This window comes from Crotalus tigris, unplaced genomic scaffold (assembly GCF_016545835.1).
Source record: "Crotalus tigris isolate CLP2741 ecotype Arizona unplaced genomic scaffold, ASM1654583v1 scf7180000018103.2265978, whole genome shotgun sequence".
In the NCBI taxonomy this organism is placed as follows: domain Eukaryota; kingdom Metazoa; phylum Chordata; class Lepidosauria; order Squamata; family Viperidae; genus Crotalus; species Crotalus tigris.
The window spans coordinates 2,150,956-2,177,720 of NW_024096824.1; the positions used below are offsets into that span (position 1 = coordinate 2,150,956).

General features: G+C 37.0%; 1 protein-coding gene across 1 annotated transcript in view; it reads right to left on the reverse strand.

The window, feature by feature from the left end:
- The window catches only part of DAB2 (DAB adaptor protein 2), a 71,022-nt gene extending 62,592 nt beyond the window's left edge, over positions 1 to 8,430 (reverse strand). Inside the window, exon 1 of the mRNA XM_039347953.1 lies at positions 8,167 to 8,430. The gene's annotated coding sequence lies outside the window, so the exon portion shown is untranslated. The remainder of the gene's footprint in view (positions 1 to 8,166) is intronic.
- Positions 8,431 to 26,765: the final 18,335 nt, after the last annotated feature.

A 26,765-nucleotide genomic window follows, 5' to 3' on the forward strand; every position in this document is an offset into this window, starting at 1 on the left:
CTTTGAGGGCCCAGGACTTTGACTGATGACACAGTATCACCAGAGAGTAAGCCATGGCCGGTACTGGTGGGTGGGGAGGTAAGTTGGCGAGCTTAAGGTGCTGGAAGCCTACTGAGATCTTAAACACTCTTTGTTTAAGAACCACCTTATGAGGAAAAAATCAGTTACATATACAATGTTTTTTGTTGTTTGAGTGATTCTGGGGTCTTCTGAGGCTAAAAAAAAATGGATTACCTGTCCATGTACAATATGTGTATGAGTGTGTACATATGTATATACAGTATGTGAGACTGTAGCAATAACTCCTCCATTTTACTACTATAATATTCTGTTTCTAGTTGAGTGGAAATAAAAATAACTTCTTTTTTATTATTTCTTAGTATTATATTCCCATGCTCAATATAACAAGGATACAGGTAGTCCTTGATTATGACTGCAATTAGGACTGGAATTTTGGTCACAAATCACGACGGTCATAAGAGACTGCCACATGGCTGAACCTGATATTATGATTGTTTTTACAGTGGTTGTTAAGCAAATAATGGGTATTATGCAGATGTAACTTACCAGACATATCATACTCTAGAAAAGAGGTGAACAGAGTATGAAGAACAAAAACAAGACAGTCTTTGATTAAGGTCCCTGACCTTAACTGCATGCAGAATCACAGATTTCTGAAGATGTGAAAAGTTTGGCTCTTTATTTAATGAGCTTTATTATTGTCATAATTTGGTATGAAATAGATTAGAAATTCACTTAGTGAATATGTTCTTTGATTAGCAGGACTTAGCATGACAAAGTCTTCAAACTGCTAAATTGTGGACCTACACTACTGTTGCTTTTGCTATAAAAGTTAGAAACAAGTTTGCAGGACCCAAACACAGAATGATTTCATTTTTATTTGTTCTGTTTCTGCCTGCTCAGTTTTAACTCTCTTTCACTTAGCACATGAGAAGCAGCCAATTTCAAGGTATCTGATGACGTATAGATTTGGAAGCATAGAAAGCATGGATTTGGACAGAAAAAGCATGAAGTAAAAGAATGAGCCATTTTTGAGAAGTGAAGTAAATGCAGAATGTTTGTCCAAATATACTGTGTTATACTTGCTTTGTGGCAACTCAGTTACAGCTTTTCCAAACATGGTTTAGTCCACTGTTTTCAGACTACAGTTTCCACTAGCCTCAACCAGCATGTTGTGATGGAATTAAAGGAGGGAGGCGCTCCTTCCCAGAGAGCAAAGAGACAGCAGAGCTTAGAATGTCTGATAAGCAGGAAGAGAACATAGAACAACAGAGTTGGACGGGATCTTGGAGATCTTCTAGTTTGACTCCATGCTCATCCACATGGAGAGAAATAAGTAGTGGGATACCTAAAGCTCCATCTTAGGCCCAGTACTCTTCAATATCTTCATCAATGACTTAGATGATGAAATAGAAAGGGAGCTCATCAAATTTGCAGATGACACTAAACTGGCAGGAATAGCCAACACCCCAGAAGACAAGCTCAGGATTCAAAAAGATCTTGACAAACATCAATGGGTCCTACCCACCAAAATGAGTTTTAATGTGCAGAAAGCAAAGTGTTACATTTAGGCAGGAAAAATTACAGATATAAGTATAGATTAGGGGAGACCTGGCTCAAAAACAGTAACTGTGAGAGGGACCTTAGAGTCCTAGTGGACGATCACTTGACTATGAGCCAGCAATGTGCTGCAGCAGCCCAAAAATCTAATACAATCCTGGTTGTATAAACAGAGGCATAGAATCAAGATTATGCAAAGTATTAGTACTGCTTTATAAAACTCTAGTGAGACCACACCTGGAATACTGCAACCAGTTTGGTCACCATAATACAAAAAAGATATTGAGACCTTGGAAAAAGTTCAGAGAAGAGCAACTAAGATGATCCAAGGCCTGGATCATATGAAGAACGGTTGTAGGACTTGGGTTTCGCTAGTCTAAAGAAAAGAAGAAATGGGGGTGTCTTGATAGTAGTATTCCAGTATTTGAGAGTCTGCCACAAAGAAGAAGGGGTCAAATTATTCTCCAAAGCACCAGGGGGCAGAACAAGAAACAACGGCTGGAAACTGATGAAAGAGAGAAGCAATCTGGAATTAAGGAGAAAGTTACTAATAATGAGGACAATTAACCAATGGAACAGCTTGCCTTCAGAAATCATGGGTGCTCCATCACTGGAGGTTTTTAAGAAGAGACTGGACAGTCACTTGTCTGAGATGGTATAGGTTCTCCTGCTTGAGCAGGGGGCTGGACTAAAAGACCTCCAAAATCCCTTCCAGCTTCTATTCTATTCTATTCTATTCTATTCTATTCTATTCTATTCTATTCTATTCTATTCTATTCTATTCTATTCTATTCTATTCTAGTAGGAGAACCTATATACCATTTTAGACAAATAGTTGTCCAGTCCATTCTTTAAAACCTTCTGTGCTGGAACACCCACAACTTCTGAAGGCAAAGCATTGCACTGATTAATTGTTCTCACCATCAGAAAGTCTCTCCTTAGTGCTTAGAAAGCACTAAGCAGTACCTCTATAGCAGGGGTATCAAACTGCCGGCCTGCGGGCCAGACGCGTCATGCAAAAGCCACACCCACCCCATTGCCGGCAATGGCAAACTCTCCCGATACATTGCACGATGTCATGTGACATCGTGAGTTTGACATGTCTGCTCTACAGTTATGCAGATAATTACTTCAGGCAAGATTCTCTCTCTGGGTGAACCACAATAAGAAGGAACTTATTCCTACTCAGAAGGAACTCCATATGTCATTCATGTTTCTTTGGGCCTGACAATGTCCAATTATTAGGGATGATGGTAACTCAGAGTTCTAAACAGACCCATATATGCATTTCATATCTGTTTTCATGTATTGTGTTCTTTCTGATCCTCTTAAACTGTTGTGTAGATTTGGGTCTTTATCTGGAAAGGTCTGCATGCATCAAAAGTGATTCTTTTTCTCCTACTTCTTAACTTAGGTTAATTAACTTGAGAGATATCCAATAATTCCAAATTAAACAAATATTCCACGCCCATTGTTCCTTTAAAGCAAGGCATTTGCCAATTATTCTTAATACAAGATGCAGCTTCCTGAACTTCAGTAACCCATCATTTTCTTTTTGCAATCACAAATGTATTCTTGTGGAAGGGATAGGCTACTGATTAAGCAAAACTAAAAGCTGAAACAATCAGGTGAGGGGCATGTAGAGAAGAAAAGGAAAATCTAATTTCATTTATTTTGGGCTGCGTTTGCAGGCTGACAGGGAATCCATCCAAGTAAAGGTTGTAAGAAAATGTATTCTGAGAAGCAAAGGAAACAGCAGGGGCTTCCGGTATTTCTCAGTAAAAGCTTCAGCCAAAATCAACACTTTATACTTTCAGAATTATATGCATTTGTTACTGCAGCCTCACCCTCACCAAATTGTTGTTGCCTCCTTAGTTTGCAGCAGTGTGGATTGTATCAGTTATACAGGTAGTCTTTGAGTTATGATCACAACTGAGCCCAACATTTCTTTTGCTAAGTGAGACATTTGTTAAGTGAATTTTGCCCCATTTTATGATCTTTCTTGCTATTGTTGTTAAATGAATCATTGCAGTTGTTAAATGAATAACATGGTGAATCTGGCTTCCCCATTGACTTTGCTTGTCAGAAGGTCAGAAAAGGGGATCACATGACCTTGGGATACTGCAACCATCATAAATATGAGTCAGTTGCTAAGCTTCTGAATTTTGATCACATGACCACAGGGATGCTGCAACGGTCAAAAGTGTGAAAAATGATCATAATGCCATTGTAACTTTGGTCACTAAATGAACTCTTATAAGTAGAGGACTTCCTGTACCTGTCATACATATTTAGCTACCCCAATATTTTTCAGTGAAAAAAAAAAATAAGGTGACCTAGCACAGTGTTCACCAACTTAGTGGTTCCAGAAATATTAGGCCATAATCCAGAAGTGTCAAGTCATAATTCCAAGATGGCAGAAGGATTTGTGTTTAAACATATCTGGAGAGCATCAGGCATCGGGTTAGCACATATAACTTCATTGTGTTCTTTGCTGCTTTAGTTGGAATAACATGTAGGGCTTTCTCCCCCCCCCCCAAAAAAATGTACATTAGGGCACTGGCCCCCAAACTTTTGGCCACCAGAGATTGGTTCCAAGGAGAGCAGCTTTTCCACAGATCAGAGGAAACATGGTTTCACATGCTGCCTGCATCCCACACATATGTGGATGGGGCTTCACTAGTTTGCTTGGCTTGATTTCTGGTGTGCCAGCCCGGGGGTTGGGTGACCCTCTATTAGGATCATCCTCTAAATGTCATACTGAGATTACTCACAGTTCTATGTCAAAAAGTACACAAATTACATTATGGCTTTCAACTGTGTGAACACAATGTCCCTTTGGATTGTCTCTATGTTCTTATTCCTGTCATAGTTGTATAAGCACTTTGGGAAATGTGATGTGACAGATAGGAAGATCTATTTTAAATTATTTCCCCATATATCATTCTTCTGCTCAGAGCCAACCTGAAAAATGAAGTAAAACAAAGGAAGTAAAAAGAATCCCACTGTATATAGTATTCTGGGAGTTGAAGTCCACAAAGTTTAAAGCAGCCAAGATTGACAAGCACTGGATAGTGTGAACCTGCAGCAATGTTGGTAAAATACAGAAATTAAGGGCTGAGACTGAAAATCTTTTGGGACAAAACAGCCCTGAAACTGGGAGAGGAACTCCAGAGAAGCAACCAATGCATAAGAAATTGAATCCACATTGACACTTTATGCAAGATATTGATCACCAGTTTTCCATCTATAGTAGGGGTCCCCAATGCTTGGGCCATGGACTGGTATCGGTCCATGGCCTATTAGGAACTGGGCCACACAGCTGGAGGTAAGTGGAGGGCAAGCAAGCAAAACCGAAAACATCCCTCCCCGGTCCATGGAAAAATTGTTTTCCACAAAACCATCTGGGTACCAAAAAGATTGGTGCCCATTGATCTATAGGACTTGTTCTGTCTGCAAGTATGTCCATTTAACGCTTGGGCAAGATAAATGCTTCTCAAAATGTCATTTTGTTCCATTGCTGTCCAACAGGCTGGCAAGTATAAAAAGGTCATTTCAATGCAACCTTACCACTACCAGCCTCTCCTCAATATTTATCGGATGTTTTCTCAAAATGGTCCACACTGTGTTCCCTCCTATTTTATTCTGTTGTATTTTGTTCCCCACACCAACCACCCTATGGTTGCTGGTTGGTTGGACTTTTAGAAGACTCTACAAAGACCTCCTTCAACATCAAAAGAAGATTTGGGACAGATAGATTCTAGAGAATAAAGATAGTTATCAATAAGCAAACATGGACAGAATGTATGCCATCTTTTTCTGCTTAAGTAGAATATTTAAAAGCTCTTTACTTGTTTACTCTGACTATGAATGTTTGGCTTTTCAGAATTCAGTGCTGGTCTCTTGACACATAACAATTCATGTATTCCTTCCAGCCTGATTATTATTTACTGGCTGCAAAACGTTTCCTCTTCCCAGTATAAAATAAATAAAATAAAATAATAAACACACTTTTAGAACTTTTATGAAATTAATTTAACATAAAGTCAAAGAATAAAACTACTGTGGCAAGTTATTTTGGTGACTGCTATTTGCTCTTAAAGCAGCAACATCCTGGTGACTTTTATTCTGGGAAAAATCTTTCCTAAGACAAACAAAGTGTTTGTACAAACTGCACTTTTAGAGGGATGTTAATAAAGGAAGATTGTTCCTCTTGCTCAATATGGAAACTGGGAACTTCTTCAGAACAAAAATGAACTCAGAGACCCACATTCAGAGGAATTTCTGGATTCTGAATCATGTTTTAAACTCAAAGTTTCTGGTTTCTAACTCACCTGCTGTCAGTGAGTTTGGAGTGGCAACATCATTTAAATTCCAATGAAAAAAACTATTTAAACTAATAGTTAATAAAATTGCTATTATGAATTGCAGTCTAAAGAGAGAAGACAAGGTGGAGCTCTTTGAGATTGATAGGGCCCCAGCTTCATCTTCCATCTTGAGTGGCTGAATTTAGAAACTAACCTCCATACATTGACCCTAATGCCCAGTAATCCTGAGGTTGTTCAAGATCACTTCAGAAAGTTTAAAATGTGGCCCTACATTCATGAATTACTCAAGGGCATCTGCAGGGATGGGATGAGATTTTAAAAATAAAGATGGTAGTTCTGACTGGATAATTCTCATTATTTAGGGAATGAGTGTGGTAAGCTGGGTCATAGTTGTGGCCACTGCCTTGATTTTTCTGAACTCCCACAGAAACTCTTGGAAATATTGTGAAGTCTTCTCAAATCTGAAATGAATCCAACTGAGAAAAGCAGAGGAAGGAACTAAGAGTTAAATATGCAGCGAAATTATATGTAGTGGGAGCATCTACTCACATGGTAAAAAAAAATCACATCTCTTTACCATGTCAAATATTAAAAAGAATGGACTCTAGAGAAACTTATCTGGAATGTTCTTGTTTATCAGATAAACTACTTAAAACTATAAGCAGAAGTTGAGAGGATTTTTTTTTCTACAATGGGCAATGAGACCATCAGTCTCCAGATATTTTTATTTTGTTGCCAACTGCCACTGTAGCTTTCTCATTGCCTAAAATCCTTCCCCCAAAAGAATGAATAAACCAATTAAGTATGAATAAACTAATTCAATTTATTTAGCATTCAGCAAAAGCTTAGAAGTATTTGCAGGTTCCTTACATTATGTAGATTTGTTAAATGAATATATCTGGAGGTAGCAGAGCTAACAAAGGCCAACCACCATTCATGGTCACCCATGCTCCCAGTGACATTTTTGGCTATGGGACCACACATTTATGCCAAACAGGGCTTATCTTTGCATGGGGAATCTATATATATGTGAATAATTGAAGGGGATGATTTTGTATGGTTATCAAATAAGTTAAGCAAAAGCTGTGGAGGGGGACAGAGTAGTAGAATAGAATGGAACTGGAAGGGACCTTGGAGGTCTTCTAGTCCAGACCCAGGAGAACCTATACCATCTCAGACAAGTGACTGTCCAGTCTCTTCTTAAAAATCTCCAATGATGGAGCACCCACAATTTCTGAAGGCAAGCTGTTCCACTGATTAATTGTCCTCACTGTTAGGAAGTTTCTCCTTAATTCCAGGTTGCTTCTCTCTTTGATCAGTTTCCAACCATTGTTTCTTGTCCTGCGGTCTGGTGTTTTGGAGAATAATTTGACCCCTTCTTCTTTGTAGCAGCATCTCAAATATTACAATACTGGAATAGTAAAGATACACACATACTTGCATTCCAATTCACTTCATTTGTGAAGGCAGCTGAATAAAATGAGAGATCCCATCGCTATCTAACAATCCCTGCTGTGATACCTTCTTGATTTTGGTGGACTACAATTCATATCTCCTATATCTTTATCTGTGGATAATATGGATTCATCTTAGGCCAATCTCCATAAGCAACATGCTCTACAATCAAACTCCACCATCTCCATAACTGGCTGTGATTGAGAAAGAATTATTCTAGTATTCATTGACAAGCCCTAGAACCTGAACTAAGGCTGATAAAAATCTCTCAATCTAGATTTTTTCTTATATTTGTAAATCTATCAATTGTAGATTGTAGATCTAGATTTCTCCATTTCCCAATTTCCCATTCATCAATGTGATTCAGTAAGTTCCTATACTAGCTTGAAAACTGCAATGCACAATTCTCCATCTATATTGATTTGCAATTTTAGATAATGTCCACATTGTTTTCAGTCAATTTTCTCACATATAAGATATTTTTTATATATTGTTTTTATGAATATATGAATATATTTGCAAAAGGGCTTATTCTGAAGGATGTCTGTTTTGTTTGCATATTGATGCAATCATGCAAAATTAGATACAATCACATTCAAATGTGCATTCACTGCATTGTTAACTGCATATTGAGTGCTATTTAGAAACTGAGCCAAGCAGCCTTTTTGAGAATTATGTTATTTTGTATCTGAGTGGGAAGAGAACCAAGATAATTTTCTTGCTGCCTGTGGTTCCACCCATGTTTTCCTAGGCATTCAAACAAGAATTCTTTCCAAAACATAGAAAGAAAAATCTTTCTCACCAGGGTAGCTGTGTGCCAACCTCCCAAAGACATTCCTTGGTTTTTTTTCAGCAGCTGATACAATCATGTACTCCATTACAGTGCAGAAAAGTTATTCCTATTCAAGCTTCTTTTTTTCTGTTATCCCCAATAATAAAGCAAGTTCAGAAACACCAAGGGAAACTCCAAAGACAGTTGAAGCATTCTGAAAGAGTAGCCTCTCCCTCTTTTTGGAGAGGGGGGAAAGCTTTAAAAAAATCTTAGCAGGACACTTGGAAAATATGTCTTTCTCGTGATGGTCTTAAGATACTACTTGTACTTGCTGCAGAATGGAAAATGTCAGTAAGATCTTTGGCACTCTAAAGATCATCTTACAAAAATATTGTCCTGACAAGTGCAGGGGAAATGATTGATAGGATTCATACATCGTGCTAAGTTCCATTTTTAAACCATGATTTGTTTGAAATGCCTTAACAACCAGGATTACACTAAAGCCAGTACAATGTAATGATTAAAATATTGGGCTTAAGTCTAGGTAGGTCAAGATCATGGAACTCACTTTATCAGTCAGCATTTTTCTTGTAGGCTGTTGTGATAGTATAAAAGGAAGAGAGTCCGCTTCCTTTTTGTGTCGTCTTGAACACCAAGAAGAAATATAATATACTGTAAATATGTAGTAGTAGTAATATCATACTTTGGATACATCATACAAAGCTAGAAAAGGTTCTAATACTGAGAAAAATGAAGGAAAAATGAAGAGAATGACCAGCAACAAGGTTAACAGTATACACTGGAGATTAGTGCAACAATGGAAGACTGAAAGACTAGGTTAGGGATAGTTTGTAATGGAGAAAATCTATTTATGTAGTTTCTAGGAGTCAAAAACAACTTGATGGCACATAATCAATCAAGTAGTAGCAGGATAGATGATGATGAGGATGATGATGATGAGGAGGAGGAGGAGGATAGCCATAATTATCTGTTTGGAAAGCCACTTTTGAATCACCCCAGTTTTGCTAAGGAGATGGAGAAGATATACGTCTACAAATGACTGTAGACATGGGGGAAATGGATGTGTTATTGCCTTTTAAAGTGCACCCTCATTGATAGCTACAGACATGTAAAATCGGTGGAGCTTTCTTACCTGGCCAAGTGTTAGTTTATCAACCAGAGATAACTATTTGTGATACACTGTTAAGCATACACTAACATATATTTTCCTCTTGTTCAGGTAGTCATATGTTCAACTACACCCGATCATCAATTTACCAGAATGTTTCACATTTTATCAGGAAAATAAAGGTAGCCATTTCATTTCCTAATCTAGAGAATTCCAATAATCTCCAAATTGCAAGATCCTTTACAGAGAGCAAAGACTTCCTCTCGGGTCATCTGTCTGGAGATAAACATTAAGGCACATTTTACTAGTTACTTATTTTTGACATTTGAAAAAATAGATGTGAAGAACTGCTGCTGTATTATCTCCAAATAATAAAAGGAAGTTGTGCATAAGGTTTTCTGTTTGTTTATTTTTTTGGTCAAAGTAAAAAATAAATGTCACACATTTGGCACATGCTCTTGCAGTCAAGGTCATGCAAAATATCTTGGCAGTACTGATTCCAGATTTAGCCTGTATCTACCTGGAACAAGAGCTAAGGTCATATTCAAGCTATTCTCTGTTGACATAAGTTCAGCTAATCCAGCAGCTACCCAGAAGTTTTACTTACTACGGAAAAAGCTTTCTATTGTTTCAGCACATGTAAATCAAATTTTGTTTTGTATCTTTCAGCAAGTGAACATGGGAATGATTTAAACAGTCCTGAATCATGTCAAAGTGGGAACATGATGGAGTGTTTTAAAAACAAAGAGGAACAGGAAATAGTTAAATCAGAAAATTAATTCTTAGGAGCAGAAAACTACAACAACATCTATGTTTTGTTGGACTAAACCACCTTAGAAAATTGAGAAAATGTCAAGTCTGAATGTGTTTCTTAACAAAGTTAGCACCCTGGTGAGAGTGACTCTAGCCTACTTTCCTTCAGTGTGCTAACTTTGAAAATATACCGTGCAAAAAATGACTTTGTCTATCCAATAACTTGTTTCTGTTTACAATGGGAGGGTGGAAGCAGTGGCAATCTAGATGTTTCTGATATGCAATTCCCAGCTTTTTAATAGTTACATTAACTCAGATTCCTAGAAGCTATAGTTCATCAGTATCTTGAGGACCAGAAATTTCTAAGATTGATCTAGAGGGGCTAGGCAAAGAGACTTTCTGGCATTAGGACTCCTTTACCCAACTTAGATGTCATTGTTTCTGCAGTGAGATCTTTCCGCTGCCTTCTCTAACACTGAATTTTGACATAGGAAGTTATTAAATATATGTCCATTCACCAGCATCTCTATGACATTATAAGAAATCTTTAAATATTGTCTTATCCTGTTATGAACAGTTCCTGGGTTACCTAATTATGTGTGCCAATTGCATGGGTTCAACCTCTGAAACATGGAAGATTATAATTCCCAGAGACACACCTTAACAGACCCTCTATGTTAGGTAAATCATTCCAATATAATTCTAGCTCCACAGGAGGCAGTCAAATCTATCACTAAACAATGGAAAATGAGGCACCAGGAAAGGCATCAAGCTATGTTTGGTTTGCTGCCCTGAGATGTGTTAGAGCTTCACTAGCAAGCCAATTTAATGCACTGAATAAGTCAAATCATTAACAACAACAACAACAACAACAACAACAAAAACGCGTCATGTAACAAGCATTTAAAATGACCTCTATTTTATGATGTTCTCATAAAATAGCTACCACAGAGAATATTATTCACAAATGACTGTCATGATGGGCATGAATGGGAGTGTTCAGACATAATTCATCCAAAGCATCATGCAAACCAATCTCACAACTATGCCAGCTGCCTATTGATGTTTCCTCCCCCCACCCCCCACCTTGGTTTTTCTCTTTCTGGGCAGATGGTACATTTCAAAAGAAAACATACTTTTTACTATTTTGGTTTTCTCATAATGCCTTTGTAAGCTCTAGTCTAAAGGGATTTCTGCAAATAAATATAAAGTTGGAATCTGGAAAATTGCTTTGTAACCTGATAATTTCTGATTATTTTTTTAAAAGAAAGAAAGAAAGAAAGAAAGAAAGAAAGAAAGAAAGAAAGAAAGAAAGAAAGAAAGGAGGAAAGAAAGAAAGAAAGAAAGAAAGAAAGAAAGAAATTTCTCTTTCTTTTCTTCTTCCTTACTTCCTTTCTCCTATTGTTTCTCCATATTTGGAAGATCTGACAAGGTTTGTTTGTTGCCTAATATGTTGGAAAAGCAGTGATATCATGTAGGACATTGGAAATAAGTCTTCTCTTAGCTATGCCTGCCCTCTGTAAAAGAAGTTGATATGGCCTCAACCCTGTTGGATTTTTTTCCCTCTTGAAAACCTGGCTTTTTCAGCAGGTTCTCAGGATCTGTGATTTGTGATCTGGCTCCTTGGTGTATGTTTTTGTACTGGTTTTTTTGTAAGTGGTAGCATGCTTATTCCTTATAGGCTATTTGGTAATTCTATTGTCACTCATTACTTATTGTTTTCTTTTGGATTGTTGTTATAACTCTAATGATTATACATTTTACTTTACCCAGGGTTTTGAATGTGGGAAGGAAGTAAGCCAAAGCAAAATATCAAAGGACAATGGAAATTCTATTATCAGTGAAAATAGGAGTGATCTAATTAAAAATAATGAAATATTATATAAAATTTTAAAATTATTTCCAATCCTTAAGAACAGAAATGGATTATTAACTTAATGCTTTAATTGCTCCTAGTTTTACTGAACAGGAAGCAATAAAATAATTGCTCAGAAAATTGTGGATTAAAAGTTCCCACAAAAAATTCTTCCATATTATTATCAGGCTGGTACTTTAACAGCATTTTATTGTGAAAGAAAAGGTGCTGAAGTCTGCTCAATAGCTTTGGATGAATAAGTATGATTTCCTCTAAAAAGTAGTGATGATGATTCCCAAGAAACCATTGTTCTTCCTTTTTTTGCATTTCTGGAGTAATGTACCAGAGGAAAAATGTGGGCCATATAAATAATAATGACAAATCAAATACTGAAAGTTTAGTTTATGCACTTAAAGCTCCTAAGTTTTTCTAAGACAGAAGTGTGAGAAAAGATGAAAATATTGTACATTTGTGCTCTGTTATTCCGAAGCAATATGTGAACCTTTCTCATTTAGCTGGATATTCTATCCATAGCTGTTTCCCTGCTATAATTAATGGTTTTGCATGTGGCATTGTTGGTTACTGATCATGTAAGCATGTTCCATATTTTCTACAAGCAATGGGGAACGGGGATTTGAGTGATTCATTATTTGGACGGAGTGGACAGCAGTTTCAAGAGGCACAGGAAAGAGTTTTTAGCTGTTTTGTTTACCAAGGCAAGATAATTTTTGTTTACTATAATTTAATTTAGTGCCAGTAGAGTAAACTTGACACCATTCATCTGCAATAACAGTTTGTTCTTTCCATGCTGCTGAAAGAGACTGGAATTTTTCTGCCAATTTTTGGAGAGTGTTGAACAAGCTTTCTTCAAAACAAGCATTACAAGAAAAAGATCTGCTGAAAAGGACAGGGTGGCCTAACTACTGGTCAACCAATAAAATAAATAATAAAAATAAAAGAAGTCTTCAAACTGAGTTTCACTTGTGGTAAATCCTTGAATGTACCTGTACATTTTTCTTGGAAATAGGAAAGCAATTTGTCAGCGTCTTCTGACTCTTCTCTTGAAGATTTCTGCAATTTATCAGTACATCTGGTGGGCTTCCATCCCAGTATAAATTAGGCATTAATTGTTTAGTTTCCAAGCCTTGATGATGTCAGGCAAATGCTATTATCTGCTGAGATAGGGCTTACTTAGAAACATTAAGCAAGGAAAGATTTAGAGACCCAGGGTTTGGCAAAAAGGAAAAAGAAGTAGTAAAAAAAGGTACTTAGGTCTTTTGAGAAGACCTAAGTACCGTTTATGGGAAGGGAATTGCTGAAGTTTATAGGAGTTGGTTTGAATATAGAGTATCCTAACCAATATTTCTGCTTCTGCAAATGACCTTTGTTTGAAATTTAAGATCGCCATTGGCACCAGTATGTACCATCTTGCCAGCCCTTCAGGTAGATCAGTTTAGGAAACAGACTCCATTAGAAGACTAGAACTATAAATTGAAAATATGCTATATGATAAAAGAAATGTGCAAGCCTGATTGTGCTTTACCACTCTTCCATCTTCAATACCAAAAAATTATGAAGAGGCTGCCTGAATTTCTTCCAAATACAAGGATATTTCTCGGAACGTAAGGAATGTTTCATCCCTCTTAGCTTATAGAATGGTTTTTGCCTATTTCCCACAAGCTCATTTCTGATTCTGGAGTTAGAATCTCCCTGGAACTAGGACCAATGGTCTGGCTGGATATAAAGTAGCTTCCTATTGGTGTAAAAATGAAAGCAGAGGAGCAAATCCTAAATGGATCAACTGAAGATCTAGTGGAAGGAGGCTGTTGGAGGGCCAGTGGTCCATGATCATGAATGTCCTTATCACAGACTATGCAATTGGTTTTGAAAAGTTGATTGCAGAATATCTACCAGAAACAAAGAATAACAATAGCAATAGCAATAGCACTTAGATTTATATACCACTTCACAGTGCTTTATAGCCCTCTCTAAGTGGTTTACAGAGTCAGCATATTGCCCCCAACAATCTGGGTCTTCATTTTACTGATCTTGGAAGGATGGAAGGCTTAGTCAACCTTGAGCCAGTGAGAATTAAACTGCCAAGTTGCAGGCAGTCGGCAGTCAGCAGAAATAGCCTGCAGTACTGCATTCTAACCATTGTGCCACCATGGCTCATGTCTTTTCTTTAAATATTAACTTGTGACATGTGTGCTAATTATGGCTTCATGGCTATGACAATTAGACATATTTCCTTTTTTTTGTAATTTTATTGATTTTTTTAAAAAACAGAAATCATTTAATAATTAGTGAACAGTGTGTTGTCTGGGTTACATTTGTAAAACAATCACTAACAATTGATTTCTATAATCCATAATCCACACAATAGTTTTAGTTGATTTCCTCTTTTCCCAAAATATCCTCTTTTGCAAACATTGAGTTAATACAATTCTTACTGTTTTGATAGATAACAATTAAATATATAATTTTTTCCCAACAGTCCTAAAAATAATAATCACATCAATATATAATATAATATTTCTTTTTAAACCAATCATTCTGGTTGCCTTATCATAAATCCTGTTACAGTCCTTATTTTAATTTAGATATTCTTACTGGTTAAGATTTTCTCAAAAATTAATTACTTTTAAGAATTTAACTCTATTTTTCCATATGAACCATCTCACACTTTTACATTTCTTAAGGATTAGATAAAACAGTAGGGGAAAAAAAGAGAAAAGCAAGAGTAAAGAAACATAAAAAATAACATACTACTTAAAATATATATCCCTCCTAAGCTAATACGTATTTATTTCCTACATTTCTTATTCTTTTTAACCATAATTAAAAATATGTTTAATCTTTAAACATTCCATTTAATAAATCTTGTCATCTGGTCCTTTAACTCTTATTCAAAACATTTTTATCCATTATAATTTTCTTAAATTGAATCACATTTAAATATCTAAAACATTTCCTTTATCTAAGTCATTTCAATTTTTTTAATATTACTCATATCAAGAAAGAGAACAAAAAAGGGAAAAAAGCATACTATATTATATTTAGAGAATTCATCCCTCTTAGAGTGACATATATATTCCCAAACTTTTCTATTCCTTTAACCATATTCAAACAAATGATTCTTTTTAAAGTATTCTTTCTGGTAAGTCCCACCATCTATTTTCCTAGTTTCCACGTTTCTTTTGCCCAGTGTCTTGCTTATCAATGTATTTTGCTGAATCAAAAAGTTTTTCCATATGTTTGTAAATGTTGCTGTAGATATAAAAAGTAAGTCAGGAGAAGTGTCTTTGTATGGGACTTCTGCCTTTCCATGTTTGTTGAAAATCTTTTTCTTTTTTTCCCCCTCTGCTTCTCTAATCATTTCTTTTCTCTCTGATGTTCCTGACATCTTTACAGTCTATTTTATCCAATCCAATTTTTTGTCCTCAGATTTATTTTGTAGTTTTAAGGGATAAGTTGTTTTTCCAATTTTTGTGAATTTTTTTCCACTAGGATTAAATCATGTTTCCTTGTTTTGTTAAGTTCCATCTTTAAGTCTCTATTCTCAATTCTATATCCATTTATCTGTTTTATCTGCTCCTTCTCTGTTATTGTTTTCTGGGAATTATTTTGTTGTAGAGTTAACTTGGAAATAGATTGATTCATATTTTCAAAGTTGTTTTGGATTTCTTTGTGGTTTAAAGTCATTGTTGTTTGAATTAGTTGCAGTATACTATATATCTCTTCCTGTGAAGTATTTATGTTTTGTTGATGTTCTTTTTACATGTCTCTGATCCATGAGAGCCAAGAATTTGAGTTTTCCTCTTCCTTTCTTTTCTCTGCAAATAGCTTTAGAGTCCCAATTAGATAGATATTTGTAATCCAAATAATTCAAAAAAGATTTTTTTCTGAAATTTATAATTTTTTCTTTGTCTGCAGCCCAGATTATTGTCTTTTTTTGTCACAGCTGTTCTTTATTGTTAAAGCTTTGAAGGTCACAAACACAGATTAGCTTTTCCCAGATTTTGCGCAGTGTTATATTAAAATCATAGCTGTCATAGTCTTCATCTGCCACTCGGTGTCAGCAACAATTTGTTTTTCAATTTCCAAAATGAACAATTATCTTTAAAATGAGAGTCTTAACCATTCAAACAATTTTAGATTTATCCAGATTTGAGTTTTAATTTTCAGGTTTTATATTTATTTCACTTCCATATATTTTGATGCTCCATAAAAAGATTAATTCTGTTAATATAAGGGTGGGGCGGAAATCCCCTTCCTTCCCTTTCGGAGGTATTTTGCTTCTTGGGACCTTTTCCAGGAAATTAAATGTAAAATAGAAAAGAGAAGATCAAATTCCTCACCCAGTTTCAAGCACACTGTTCACAGTTGTCCTGGTTAGTACTTTTGGACTTCAGTTGCTAGTAGCTTAGGCTGGTAGATGCAATATGGTCAGCCTTTCTCCTGTTGGGTTAGAAGGCTTTCTCCAAGTCAAATGGAATGGCCACCACCATTCCAGAATCTCTGGAGCACCCTTATTTCTTCGTCGCCTCTCTGGGGTGACTTAGACCCATTTAGGCTCCCCTGGCAGGGCGAAATTAGCCATGGGGATGGGGAGAATTTGTAAGCCTGCAACTGGTCGCTACTATGCAAAACCGGAAGTCAATTAGACATATTTTCATAGCATTTGCCTAGGAGTTATGATTAGTCATAAAGTTTAGTTGTCATTTCAAAAATAAAATAGCTAAGCAAATTCTACAATTTCCAATAGCTGATATATCTTTGCTGAATTGGAAAGGCTTCATCTGAAAGAGGCAGCTGCTACCGTACCATTTAGTGAAGTGGTAAAACACAAGGCTAGAAAGACTATGAGGTTGCCTCAATATAAGATAGCTTCCTATATTTCTAAGAAAGTAGCAGGAAAGGGATCGTCAGATGTTTGGGTTTTGCACTGAGCTGGAGACTCAGAATGTGGTCAACCAGAGCTAAGCTGTGTCACAAGATATTCATCAACTCATAACCATCAGTATCTTCTGAGAGGGCATTGATAGCAAGATTAGGAAGCCTAAGGCTTTTTCCTGGGTTTTAAAGTCCTGCAAGTACAGTTTTTCTTGGCTGGGATATCTCCATGTGGTCAATCTCCCTTCAGGCCATCCATGCTTTGGGAATGTTTTCTTGGAGTGTGGTCTTTTCTTTCTCAGCAAAGAATTAATAATCTGAAGACTGAGTCTTGTTTCTTGTAATGATTCTATTAATCTGGTACTTTTACATAAGCAATCAATGTAGGATTGATCAATATAGGAATGATCCTCAATGTTTTTAGCACCCTTTATTAGAAAGAGGTTATATATTTTGCAATCATATTACTACATTATTATAATTATTAGATAATATATTTTAAAATATGTATTATATGTAGAAGCAGAAATATATTAGACATAGGTCCTAATCAATAGAGAAAAAAATGATGGAGAAATATGTGAAGAGTAAAGAGAGAACCATTTTAACAGTCTTGTTTTACAACAAGATAAGGGCAGCTTCTCCAATGTCTTGTTCTTCCGATATGTGGAACTTCATTTCCCAGTCAGCACATCCTTGTAATACACAAGGGAAACATAATTACATGCAACAAGATTAGTCCAAACATTGCAGTGTTCAAAGAGCAAAAGAGAGAGAGTCTACTGAAGACTTTGATGTTCTTGTAGTATTTGCTCCTTTCAGAAATATTTAAGGAGAACATAAACATAGGCAAACAGGCAATGTTATTATTTGCAGAGTGGAACACAAGTTTTATTTAGTTTTATTTATTTTTGGTCCACATTTCTACTCCACCACAATCCAGAGGCTCTTGGCAATTTTCACAGAGTATGAAACCAAATAAAACATCCACGGAATTATAATTATAAAACAGTAAAACAACACCACTCAAACAGAAAACTACGAACAATAAAAATGAACATGATATGATGAAATGAAAAGAAAGCTGTCCAAAACAATAGTGCCTTTAAAAGTTTCTGAAAGATCAGTGTGGAGGGGGAGGCTAGCCTGCTTTTAGTGGGAAGGCTGTTCCAGAGAAGGAGCATTCCTATGGGAAAATCAGTGCTTTCTTACCTTAGCCCCCAGAACGCCCCAAAATGTGAGATCAGTAGCAGTTTCTTTCTATTCAATTAAGTAAAACTAGAATTAAATATCCCCAATGAGAAGACCTGGAGTACATAGGCTGTTGCACTTAAGATCAATTGTGGTTTCTGAGTATGTCTGAAGGCAGACCCAAGTGAAGATTGTTCAGTAGTCCAGCTACATGATGATAAGAGCATGAGTTACTCTGGCAAAATCTTCCTGTCCCAGGTAGGGTTGCAGTTGACTCACTGGCCAAGCCCTCAGGGATTATCACTTCCACTATTGTTCCAGGAGGAGCTATCATTTCAGAAGGGCCTTCAAGTGGTGAATCTGCTCCCTGATGGATAGTGTCAAGGAACACTTCTGATGGTGACAGAAAATCTTTGATGCAGACTTACTAAGATTCAATTTCAGCCTATTTCTTCCTCCCAGACCCTGACAACTTCCAGACCCTGGGAAGGGACATTGATAGCATCTTTCTCATAGTCCAGGGAAGTGATGTATAATTGGGTATCATCAACATATTGATGATGAGGCACCCCAAACTGTTGGGCTCTCCTAATGGCTTCATGTAGAAGTTAAAGAGCAGGGAACAGAGGACACATTGGGGGTCATGGAGCTGACCTCTAATCCCCCACCATCAAAGTCTGGAACTGTCTACTGAGGAAGAAATGGAATCCTTACAAAACAACACCTCCTGTCTCTAACCCCTGCAGATGGTCCAGTGAGATACCAAGATGAAAACATTCAAGCTTTTTTCTGTCTCTGCTCTGTTTTTCCCACTTAAGAAGGGTTCTTCCCGGAAACCCATGTACCTGGGCACACATATACTGATATCTGTTGGAAGGACATGTCAACTTGTCTAAACCTTTGTGGATATCTTATCCTAAAACAAAGAGAGACTTTGAGCTATCAGGAAACAGGCTGCTAACCTTTAGCTTCTGTTGATGAAACATCAACTGACTTCTCCTCCTTGGCATTTCAGTTTGGAATTGTTTTAAATGAGGAAAAAGTGCAATGGAGTTTAAGTACATCAGTTACAGTAAATACAAGACCTTACACCCTTTGTCTTATTAGGAGGCATCTAACTGGTCATATGTACCTTGTGTCAACTCAGCAATGCTGAACTTCATTTGTCAGCTATGACAATAACTTTGATTTACAAAGTTGAAAATATAAAAAACAAAGATAGCTGTCTTTCCATGAGAGAGAAAAACATACAAAAACTACAGGTGGATAAATACCTTTGCTAAGATAATTAAATAAAGGACTATGCCAACTTTAACAAAATAACAGGAATCAGCAATGGGTTTTTTTTTGCAACTAAAGGCCATGCTTTTTACAATTGTCCTTTGAGGGCTGAAGAGGCAATGACCAAGGCCAAAATGGTGGGCCTTTTGAACTTTAGAAAGGGATTAAAGGACAAAGGGCCTTGTATCTTGCAGTGACTAAGCTCATTCCTATGTAATTGAAGGTAAACCTCCTTTAGATAGCCAGTTTTGTGTAGTGGTTAAGGAATTAGTTTAGAAAATGGCAGCCCCTGAGTTCTAATCTCACCTTGGGCCTGAAGCCAACTGGGTAACCTTGGGCCAAACTAGGAGATGCAGGAGGCAATGGCAAACCATTTCTGAGAAACCTTGCCAAGGTAACTGCAGGAATTTGTCCAGGCATCTCTGAGAATCAGACACAAATGAATGGGAGAAGAAAAAAACCTATGTTAATCTGAACATATTATATTTTAAGATGTTTGTATTTTTTTGACTGAGCTCACTGTGTGAATCCAACCTACATGGTTTAATATTCTGGGTGATCCAGAACAGTTTGACTTACTAAATGAACCATAATTAAACAAACCATAATTTAAAGCTATGTCTAAACTAAGCCGTTCTGTATCTCATCTGATTGACCTTACATATCCATTTAGGTCTTTATAAACAGCTGCCTATTTTCTGACTTGCAATCTTTCTCCTGTTTTCTTCCTCTCTGTTTTTTCCATCTATTATAGCTGATGAAGCAAGGAGGAAAAGAAAAAAAAATCTAAAGTGTTGCCAGTAAAAAGGAAGCTACTCATATTTACATTATATTCTGTCCAAGTTAACACCCCTGATAAACCAGATCCTGTCTGAGTTTTCTTTTCAAGTGCTATACATTGTTGTAAATAAGCGGGCATATAGAACTTTACATATGTCCTTCACCTAGGTGTTGCACAAGAGGGGATTTGAATGTTGTCCAACTGTTAATAGACAACCTATAAACTAGTGCTGAGTTTAAATCCATAGCATTTGAAATCAATGGCATTGCACTAGAATCTATGTGTGTTTACTCAGAAATAAGACCTGTGGTGTTCCATAAGGATAAGTCCTGGGAAAATAAGGAAAAGACTGCCAACTTAAATATGTTTAGGCCTTTGATGGATGGTACTAATGTCAACTATTTGTGCATATTCGGAGAGATGTATAGTTACTTAACATCTTTAAGTGCTTGTGAAGATAATAAAAACAAGGTAGAATCGCAAGCTGTTATAAAATAATTCCTATTTTCTAAAGTAAGTAGACTTTGGCTTTCCAGCATGCCTTTAGCTCACATTTTGGGCTAATTATTTTATCCAATTGTTTCTGTTTCTTCAAAGATGCTATTTAAAAACTGATTAGTTAATGATTAGAAGGAATGTGAAGGAAGAGGGGTTAGGAAGAAACTTACATTTTGTCCTATACTGGGGTCAGTTTTATAAAAAATATTTCCCTCCATGTCCATTTTGCACATGTGAAAGAGACTATATAACTGCTCTGACAAAAGGGTTGCTTCTTTACAAAAGAACCTTATGTAAAGGCCAGTTAAAATGTTACCCAAAAATGACAAATGTAGCGGGATGACTCACTAACATTTCCTTATCCTGTACTCCTTGGTGTGAGGTATGAAGTGAACTTTCTCAGACACTTCCTGGTAAGTCAGGAATATCAAACATTACAATGGATACAAAATGTTTGCCTTCTGATGTCACTGGAGCCAATGGCCAGTTTTATGCTTCAACCTTTTATCGAAGCAGAACACCCTAGCACTTAAACTTTAGAATTTAAACAGGGTTCAAAGGAAAAGGGTCAAGGTTCCATCAGTACCTAATTCAGAATGATATTGCATCTTTCATGGCCATAACTATGTGACACGAACGTCATTAAAATATCTGAGAAGAGACCGATCTGTATTTCCTGCTTGCCCCAACATATGGACAAGCTGCATACTCTTTGGGGAGGACAGGAACAGATCAGAGTCCTCAGCCTGGCTCAGCAGACTCTACCCAACATTTCTGTCTCTGTCTCTACTTTTCTGCTGGCCCAAATAGAGTAGACTAGTCCTCTTGTTGCTCTTCACTGCATTCTGCACCAAAGCACCAGGTGTGTGTGTTGTGTGTGTGTGTGTGTGTGTGTGTGTGTTTTGTTTACTGGTTCTGTAATGGGACTGAATTTTCTTTGTAGATCTTTCTTTTATTTCACAATGAAATGCTGGTCTTTCTTTGTCATTTTTTTTTAACTAGGTGAAAAAAAAAAGCAGAATTTTTCCAGGTTTCCTCTTGTAGCCCAAGTAAAATGAAGAATGATAAATTTGTTGTCTTCACTAGTTTTCAGAAGACTGTTCACTGAAGAGAAAGCAATTGGCACTGGTGTTGCTGGCGTGGGTGGGAAGGAAAATGAAGCTAGGCAACCCACCAATCACATCTGTGTTAACTGTGGTCTATAAAAAGCCTTGTGGCCAGTAGTCTGGCTACAGTGGAGGGAGGTGTTGAAATCCAGATTTTTTTTTAAGTCAGTTAGAATAATCTGAACAGATTATTCAAAGGAGTCAAGACTACAGGCTGCAATAAGGAGAAGCCCAAACATTCAGTTTCTCATTCCGGTCATTTTTTTGCTTAGATGTAATTGAGCTATTGATAGGCGTTTTGTTTTCCTGTCAAACTGCTTTCTGAGACGCCTCTTTTCTGTCTGACTTCATGAGTTTTAAACACTAAGGGAAGATTTTCTATTGATTGACAGAGTAGAAGGACTGACGGTATCTCCATCTCACACAGCAGGTGGAGAATATTTATTTATTTATTTATTTATTTATTTATGAGACTTATATACCGCTTTAAGTGCAAGCACTCTCTAAGCGGTGTACATCAGTGAGCAATGTATATATATATTTACATTGCCCCCAACAATCTGGGTCCTCATTTTACCTACCTCGGAAGGATGGAAGGCTGAGTCAACCTTGAGCCGGTGAGATTTGAACCGCTGACCTGCTGAACACAGTCAGCTAAAGTGGCCTGCAGTACTGCACTCTAATTGCTGCGCCACCTCGGCTCATATCCAGGGTTAAATGGGGAAACTGCCAGTAAATTGGCATTCTGTAACCTGCCCATGCCCACTCCTTTGGCCACTTTGTAAGAGTACAACTCAAAATGCCAACTATGCTCCCATAACCAATTGCAGTGTTTCAGATGTGTGGACTTCAGTTCCCAGAATTCCCCAGCCAGCATGTCTGCACATCTTAAAGTTGCCAGGGCTGAAAAACATGCCCTGTTGTGACCAATTATATTCAAAGCTATTTAATGTAGGCCAGAATTAAGAGGATCATACAGAGAAGGTCTATCTCAGTGGTTGCTATGAACTGACATCAGCTTGATAGCACATAATCACTCACTCACTCAATCATTCAATCACTCAATCAATTACTTTTAGAGTAAAGAGAAACAGAGATATTTCTTCAAGGAAAGCTATAGGAATGGCTTTAAGCATAATGTAATAATGTTCTTTACCTGAATGAAGTAATCTTTTTACCTGAGGTATTTACCAGAGTGATTATTCTTTCTATATATATATATATATATATATATATATATATATATATACATACACTGTATACAAACTCATACGCACACACACAAACACAAGCACGCGCGCGCGCGCACACACACACACACACGGTATCTGTTTATCTAGCTAGCTAGCTATCTTTTCATATATATACATGAAAAACTCTTATATATAATTCTGTGGAAACGAGCTCCAACAGCAAGATCTAGGCTAGACAATAAGCTGTTTGCATTTCTTTGGTAAGTTCTTCATGGTCAGTTAGTTCTGACACTCCAAGATGTTTCTGTTTGCTTGTACAAAGCTTTTCTCCTCTTATTGTCAGGATGTACAAATCCAATCACCTCTTACACTTCTCAAAGAAATTATTGGCACTACTTAAATTCCAGATATGCTATAGAGATGCACAATAGAGCGTTCCTACTTACATATCTCCCCTACCCCTTTTCTTTGGAGCTAGTTAATTCAACATTAGGTAAATCACTCTGGCTTTGTTCCCAGAATTTAACAGTGAGGGCCTTGTGAAATGCTAAACGATGTGTATAACTGTGTACAGGCCCTCTGTGAACCAAGCAGGTCAAAACATTTGAAGTTTTGAAAATCTGCTCTAAAAAAAGTGGAGAGGGAGGGAAGAGTGGAAATAAACTGGACATATGGAATTTATTAATACATCTGGTGAAGTTCAAGCTGCCTGTCCCAAGTTTTGTAAAATTGAAGGCTTCAGTCTTACTTTTAGAAAGAAGCATGTTTTCAACATTTTTCTCTTGCTATTTAGTGGGAGCAAAAGCTGGGAGAGAAGATTCATGAGTAGGAACATCAAGTCTTCCATGCAAGACTTAAGAGGACCAAAATTTTTTAAAAATTGAACCATTGGTTTTCCTTTGAGCAGTTGTTGTATCTCCTTCCCTACCCAATAAAATCAGTTTCTCTTGATGGCACTGAGCCTTGGAGTAATGTGTGTACGTGGGGGGAGGTGAGTGGGGGGGGGAATTTAGTTCTTTGGAGTAAGTAGCAACAAGGGTCCATCAGTCTCCTTGGAGATGCAAAAGGTGCTACTACAGTATAGCAAGATGAAGAATATCAAGATTTATAGCATCTTCCTATAAATTTCTCTTCATTATAGCTAGGGAAATCCTGTAAAGAAAGGTGTCTGTTATTAATATCACAAATTAGAAAAAGAATGTGAAGGTTTATATAGCAATCCATAGGCATTATGCAATTGGATTAAGGTAGTATGACATCAAGATAATAATAATAATAATAATAATAATAATAATAATAATAATAATAATAATAATAATAATAATAATAATAATAAAGTTGGAAGGGAACTTGGAGGTCATCTAGTCCAGCCCCCTGCTCAGGCAGGAATCCTACACCATTTCAGACAAATGGCTGTCCAGTCTCTTCTTAAAAACTTCCAGTGTTGGAGCATTCACTGCTCCTGGAGGCAGGTTGTTCCATTGGTTAATTGTTCTAACTGCCAGGAAGTTTCTCCTTAGTTCTAAGTTGCTTCTCTCCTTGATCAGTTTCCATCCATTGCTTCTCGTCCTGCCTTCAGGTGCCTTGGAGAATAGCTTGACTCCCTCTTCTTTGTGGTAGCCCCTGAGATATTGGAACACTGCTATCACGTCCCCCCTTGTCCTTCTCTTCGTTAAACTAGACATACTCAATTCCAGCAGCCGTTCCCTATATGTTTTAGCCTCCAGTCCCCTAATCATCTTTGTTGCTCTTATTTGTACTCTTTCTAGAGTCTCAGCATCTTTTTTACATCGTGGTGACCAAAACTGGATGCAGTATTCCAAGCGTGGCCTTACCAAGGCATTGTAAAGTGGTATTAATATTTCACGTGATCTTGATTCTATTCCTCTGTTAATGCAGCCCAGCACTGTGTTGGCTTTTTTGGCAGCTGCAGCACACTGATGGCTCATATTTAAGTGATTGTCTACTAGGACTCTGAGATCCCTCTCACAGTTACTACTATTGAGCAAGGTACCCCCTACACTATACCTGTACATTTGGTTTTTCTTGCCTAAATGTAGAACCTTACTTTTTTCACCATTGAATTTCATTTTGTTAGATAGCACCCAGTGTTCAAGTCTGTCCAGATCCTCCTGTATCTTAAGCCTGTCTTCTGGAGTGTTGGCTATTCCTGCCAGCTGTGAATGGATTTTAAAACATTTTCATTGTTGAGAAAAGAGGAAGCAAAGATACAATCTTTCCAAGTATATTTATAGTGCAAATTATCTTCATGTACAGCAATGCATCCAGTAAGCCACCAGATGTTGAATTTGATTCAAGAATATCTGTACTTTTTCATAGCAATTTACATTTTTATGATCACATGTATTTCTTTATTAGTTTTATATATCACCTGCAAGAACTTAAGGCAGTATACATCATGCTTCCTCCTAATTCTAACAAAACCACTATGAGGTAAGTTGGACTCATTTTCAGTCCTAACCATCATTCAAATCTAGGAGGAATCTATCCACTTTTTAAAGTGTAGACTCTATGTTTTGCAGATGTTTATGATCTTTAGGGGTAAGTGTCTATGGATAACTTCAGGGGTAAGAAAACTGGAGCGTTCCAGGTGCTTCTAAAATCACAACTTTACTTTCTATGGTTACGTTTCTTTAAGAGGATGAAACTGTGGCATAACAAGTTCTGGAATGCCACAGATGGACCAACCCTGATTTGGAATAAAGGTCCAAAATGGACACAGGCAAAATTAAACACACAGCCCAAAGACTGAGCATTCTTAATCAGTGGCAGTGAAATACTGAGAAATTGCTGTATAATTAATTAATTTTACTTAACCAATTTCTGGTTAGGGAGTAATGAAAAGAATTAGAGCTATCACAGTCAACTAAGTCAACCAGATGTTGTCAACTCCCAAGAAATCCCAGAGTAATGGGCTAGATTGGGAAGTTGATAAATTCTACAACTTGTTCATTCCCCCCATTGCCAAAATAACTGCATAGTTGTTTACAGCTCAACTCGAGGAAGTCTTTACCATTGAGCTCTAGTTAGTGATAGCATCTACCTGGCTTTTGGAAATATCAATAGAGTTCAATACAGCCAGTACTTTGGGCTACCAAGAAAGCCCCCCAAAATCCAGTAGCAAATCACTTTCATGTAGTGCGGCTGTATCCATGTACTTATCAAGACTCAAGCTCAACTTGAGGTCGCTTTTTTCTTTTGTTTCCTTTTGTTATTGTATCAATAATAGAAGAATAGTGACCCACAAGGTTAGGAAACTGGGCTGATGATTAGCAGACTTTCATTGAGACCAGGTTGCTGCTGTGGACCTGTGTGAGCTCCCATCAGATGTTCCAGCTCCTGCCAACCCAGTGGTTCGAAAGCAGGCAAACGTGAGTACCACGAGTAAATGGATACCACTTTGATGGACATTTTAACAAGATGTGAAAGGAACCCCCAACTGGGTATCCCCCAGGCAACAGTGATGTCACTGCTTAATCCTTTCAACCCAAAAGTGCTTCAGCGTTCCCGGCTTGACTGTAGCAGTATTGTATTGGTTGTACCTATAGGAGTATTGTATCTGAGAGATTAACAAGCTATATTTGTTCAGTTTCTGCTAGAAATCAAAAGCCATTTAAATAAGTAAATGTGGGCTTCATAAAAATCTGTTCTGCAATCTGAACCACTCTGCATGCAGAATTCTCACAGATAAAGTACTGAATCTTTGTTGAGCAAATTATTTTGGCTTGCTCAACTTTAATCTGGCTACATCAGAATTTTTTACTAGATATGCTTGAGTAGATTATAGGTCTACAGGCAATGTTAAACTGAAAACTTGGCTTAAATATTTGGCAGCTGCTCTTTTCAAATGAAATAGGAGCCTCCGTTCTGCTTATGCATGAACTCCTTTGGAACATATTTTTACCTACAGCTCAACAAAGAATAA